This window comes from Gasterosteus aculeatus, chromosome 9, assembly GCF_964276395.1.
Source record: "Gasterosteus aculeatus chromosome 9, fGasAcu3.hap1.1, whole genome shotgun sequence".
In the NCBI taxonomy this organism is placed as follows: Eukaryota; Metazoa; Chordata; class Actinopteri; order Perciformes; family Gasterosteidae; genus Gasterosteus; species Gasterosteus aculeatus.
In genome coordinates, this window is record NC_135696.1 from 20,462,026 (window position 1) to 20,468,287 (window position 6,262).

Consider the following 6,262-nt stretch of genomic DNA (forward strand, 5'->3'; position numbering starts at 1 on the left):
ACACCACGAACTGACACAACGAGGAGACTTTGGTGAACACTCCTCTAAGTCAAAGCCTTCCTTTAAGAACGCAGAAAGCTCAAACCAACAGAACCTCCGTTCACGTTTTAAAACACTCCTGTTCCGCCTATTATTTGCCCTTTGTCACCTTCCACCCGGGCTAATCCTGCCCCCGCCTCCCCTCCTGTCGTCGTGTCAGATTTTGACCCCGCCCACCTTTTCTCCTCCCGGTGAACTTTTCAACCCTTCAACTCTGCCCTCGTCCCCGGGGACGGGAGGCCGTGTGCCGCAGGCGCCCGGCGTCTTCTCTCCGTCTGCTTTTTAAAACCCGCCGTCTCTCGCAGACCTTTTCTCGCCAGGTTGGGGGGCTGCGAGGCCGGCGGCCATGTTGGATGTACTCAAGGAGTCAAGAGGAGAAGGGGGGGGTTCCTCCATCTGTCAATGGAACACACCCGCATTCCCAACTCGTGCACCGACACGACATCAGTCACCCGAAACACCAGTATGCATCACTACCACCAGTATGCATCACTACCACCAGTATGGATCACTACCACCAGTATGCATCACTACCACCAGTATGCATCACTACCACCAGTATGGATCACTACCACCAGTATGCATCACTACCACCAGTATGCATCACTACCACCAGTATGCATCACTACCACCAGTATGGATCACTACCACCAGTATGCATCACTACCACCAGTATGGATCACTACCACCAGTATGCATCACTACCACCAGTATGGATCACTACCACCAGTATGCATCACTACCACCAGTATGCATCACCACCACCAGTATGCATCACTACCACCAGTATGCATCACCACCACCAGTATGCATCACCACCACCAGTATGGATCACTACCACCAGTATGCATCACTACCACCAGTATGCATCACTACCACCAGTATGGATCACTACCACCAGTATGCATCACTACCACCAGTATGCATAACTACCACCAGTATGCACCACTACCACCAGTATGCATCACTATCATCACTACCACCAGTATGCACCACTACCACCAGTATGCATCACTATCATCACTACCACCAGTATGCATCACTATCATAACTACCACCAGTATGCACCGCTACCACCAGTATGCATCACTACCACCAGTATGGATCACTACCACCAGTATGCATCACTACCACCAGTATGCATCACTACCACCACTATGCACCACTACCACCAGTATGCATCACTATCATCACTACCACCAGTATGGATCACCACCACCAGTATGGATCACTACCACCAGTATGGATCACTACCACCAGTATGCATCACTACCACCAGTATGGATCACCACCACCAGTATGGATCACTACCACCAGTATGCATCACCACCACCAGTATGGATCACTACCACCAGTATGGATCACTACCACCAGTATGCATCACCACCACCAGTATGGATCACCACCACCAGTATGGATCACTACCACCAGTATGGATCACTACCACCAGTATGCATCACCACCACCAGTATGGATCACTACCACCAGTATGGATCACCACCACCAGTATGGATCACTACCACCACTATGCATCACTACCACCAGTATGGATCACTACCACCAGTATGGATCACTACCACCAGTATGCATCACTACCACCAGTATGCATCACTACCACCAGTATGGATCACTACCACCAGTATGGATCACTACCACCAGTATGCATCACTACCACCAGTATGGATCACTACCACCAGTATGCATCACTACCACCAGTATGCATCACTACCACCAGTATGGATCACTACCACCAGTATGCATCACTACCACCAGTATGGATCACTACCACCAGTATGCATCACTACCACCAGTATGCATCACTACCACCAGTATGCATCACCACCACCAGTATGCATCACCACCACCAGTATGGATCACTACCACCAGTATGCATCACTACCACCAGTATGCATAACTACCACCAGTATGCACCACTACCACCAGTATGCATCACTATCATCACTACCACCAGTATGCACCACTACCACCAGTATGCATCACTATCATCACTACCACCAGTATGCATCACTATCATAACTACCACCAGTATGCACCGCTACCACCAGTATGCATCACTACCACCAGTATGGATCACTACCACCAGTATGCATCACTACCACCAGTATGCATCACTACCACCACTATGCACCACTACCACCAGTATGCATCACTATCATCACTACCACCAGTATGGATCACCACCACCAGTATGGATCACTACCACCAGTATGGATCACTACCACCAGTATGCATCACTACCACCAGTATGGATCACCACCACCAGTATGGATCACTACCACCAGTATGCATCACCACCACCAGTATGGATCACTACCACCAGTATGGATCACTACCACCAGTATGCATCACCACCACCAGTATGGATCACCACCACCAGTATGGATCACTACCACCAGTATGGATCACTACCACCAGTATGCATCACCACCACCAGTATGGATCACTACCACCAGTATGGATCACCACCACCAGTATGGATCACTACCACCACTATGCATCACTACCACCAGTATGGATCACTACCACCAGTATGGATCACTACCACCAGTATGCATCACTACCACCAGTATGGATCACTACCACCAGTATGGATCACTACCACCAGTATGGATCACTACCACCAGTATGCATCACTACCACCAGTATGGATCACTACCACCAGTATGGATCACTACCACCAGTATGCATCACTACCACCAGTATGCATCACCACCACCAGTATGGATCACTACCACCAGTATGCATCACTACCACCAGTATGCATAACTACCACCAGTATGCACCACTACCACCAGTATGCATCACTATCATCACTACCACCAGTATGCACCACTACCACCAGTATGCATCACTATCATCACTACCACCAGTATGCATCACTATCATAACTACCACCAGTATGCACCGCTACCACCAGTATGCATCACTACCACCAGTATGGATCACTACCACCAGTATGCATCACTACCACCAGTATGCATCACTACCACCACTATGCACCACTACCACCAGTATGCATCACTATCATCACTACCACCAGTATGGATCACCACCACCAGTATGGATCACTACCACCAGTATGGATCACTACCACCAGTATGCATCACTACCACCAGTATGGATCACCACCACCAGTATGGATCACTACCACCAGTATGCATCACCACCACCAGTATGGATCACTACCACCAGTATGGATCACTACCACCAGTATGCATCACCACCACCAGTATGGATCACCACCACCAGTATGGATCACTACCACCAGTATGGATCACTACCACCAGTATGCATCACCACCACCAGTATGGATCACTACCACCAGTATGGATCACCACCACCAGTATGGATCACTACCACCACTATGCATCACTACCACCAGTATGGATCACTACCACCAGTATGGATCACTACCACCAGTATGCATCACTACCACCAGTATGCATCACTACCACCAGTATGGATCACTACCACCAGTATGGATCACTACCACCAGTATGCATCACTACCACCAGTATGCATCACTACCACCAGTATGCATCACCACCACCAGTACTGACGAAACCTCTGATTTCAGACGACTTGTTGCAACATTTCTGGCAGATTTGTTCTTGTAGTTTCGGCCTAACACTGCGAGTGTCGGCCATGACGCTGTGTGGGTCAAAGGGCAGCTCACTTTCACCAGACTCCGAGGAAGTGCCGGATGGCGGCGGAGGACCGGCGCCTCTGTGTCCGCCAAAACGCTGCCGCGCCTCCTCGGGCTGCTCGCTCTTTTGTGCCGCTTTTTATTTTCGCTGTTTCTTCTCCAGCAAGAATCGAGCCAAAGCCCCGAAGGGGCCGCAAAGCAGAGAGAGTGAAAAGGACTGTCCAAGAGAAACGAGAGACACTACGAGAGAGAGAGACAGAGAGAGACAGAGAGAGACAGAGAGAGACAGAGAGGGAGAGAGAGAGAGAGACAGAGAGGGAGAGAGAGAGAGAGGGAGAGAGGGGGAGAGACAGAGAGAGAGGTGTAATTCCAAACTGGGAATCCGAGTGATGCAAACTGGGTGTCAGTTGTAAGGGGAGAAACAACATGGCCGCCAGCGAGAGCGTTTGTAGTCCCAAAGATTTCCTGTCAGCTTTTCTTTGTACAAACTGTGTTACATAAAGAAATGCAATGGGAGACGGGCGCGCGCACACACACACACACACACACACACACAAGTTCACATACGAACGCAGCATCTTCTGCACTTAAGGATAATAATGTGTCTTCACAGCCACCAAAAGGCGAGCAAACAAAGGAAAGGCCATATATATCTGCTGCGTTTCAGGACTACGGACAGCGGCGCTGCCAGCGGCCGGACGGATCCGAGGTGTCGCTTACTGGACCACAAAAGAAAACACATTTAAAAGGCACACAATGCCGCCTGCATGACCTTTGATTTGTTCATTGACACGATGGATTCAAGTCGTAACGTGTGTTTTCTCTGCTCCCGACGACGACAAACTTGTGTGTGCAGCCGCTGTATGTCACAAATTCATCAAGTCATCTGCATCGCCGCACTGTAACACACACAAGCAGTCACACGCACACACACACACACGTATACGTATCCTCACAACTCACACAATCAGAGAGAAATTAACCCCGTTTAATGGAGGCCAGATTGATGGATGAAAAGAAGAATGGAGGCCGGGGGGGAAGGCGGGGGGGGCACGAATGATCTCATGGCTCATCCTAATGAATACATAAAGGCGTCTTTTCCCGAGCCCTCCGTGTCCCACCAGAGTCGGGGGCATTATGGAGGCCGCGGCGGCGGCGGCGCGTCTTTGTTCCCCCCACCCCCCCCTCCACCCCCCCGCGCAGACAGGCGGCGGTGAAAGCAATCTGTGGTGCAGCGGAGGCGCATGCAGCAGCCCGGCCCCCTCGATAAGGAGACCCCCCGGCCTCCCCGCTAGTGTCTGGTCCAGCGGGCTAAGCTTCGCCTTTCTAATCCCCCTCTAAAAAAAAAAAAAGAGGGCTTTGATTATTCCGCTGACCAATAAAGCCCGAACGGAGGCGGCGTTCGGCTCTCGTGCTGGAGAGAAAGGCGGCGGCGGCGGCCTCGATTGCCGCGTTTTATCGGTTTCCGGTGATCGGCGGGATCAAGTGCGAGCGGCCCGCGCTCTTTTGTTCAGCTGCTCCTTCTTTCTTCTTCTTCAGTCGGCGTACAAACATCTACTCAGAGGCGGAGGCAGCCAATCGCACCGCGTGGAGAAGCTCGGGTTCAAAGGCCTTCGAGGCGCCACTCAGGACGGAGCGACAGGTAACCCGTCCGGTCCAAACGTCCACCACGAAAGGCCTAATTATGGCCCGCAACCCCCCCCCACCTCGGATCTCATAACTTCCCGTGCAAACCCTCCACAATGCAAATGAGCGGCGTAGGTTCGGGGCCGTTAGCCCCTTTAAGCTATGCAAAAATATTCCAAGCTCCAAAATGACGAGAAAAATAATAAGATATGAAAAGTAGGAGAAAAAAATGATGATATTTTGCTTTGCTGGCTGTATATTTAGGTCGGTGTGGAGTGTGCTGGGGATTTGTTACCGTCTGTCACCTTTTCCTCCCCCCTCCTCCTCTTCCCCGGCATCATCTTCCTCTAATTAAAGTGTTTGTTGTCACCCTCAGACCCGGGGTGTGAAATCAAGTTAGCAGTTTATGTAAGAGCCGTGGTGGAAATCAAACACTTTGTTATCCAGAAAGACAGCGACTTCAATCACTCCGAGCTGGGATATATGTTCCCATTGTTGACTTTGCTATCTGCATGCTAAGCCAATTTTCTACTTAAGTCTCCCAGCTTTTAAAAAATGTTATTTGGTTCCCTATGTGGTCTTAATTCTTCCCCCTCGCTGATAAGCGCCGCTGCGGCAGGCCGGGAAAATATAGGCCCAATTATAGAGGACTTTAAATTCCAAATCACTCTTTGGAGAATGGGAAAAAATAATTTTAATGGAAAAGTAGAGGGGGATGTATTTTGAGGTCCGGTGGTCCGTTTCACACGACCCCCCCTCTCATCCTCACCCGCAACAACCCCTTGTTCCCCAAAGGGACTCGTCAAATACTTTTAGCAGAAGAGCAGAAGAGAAAAATTACAATCATCGATTCTCCCCAAAGAGTCATCTGATTTCTGCAAAGCCTCTGAACGGCTCCGTCACCCCCAAACCAGGCGGTGTTTCGCCCTT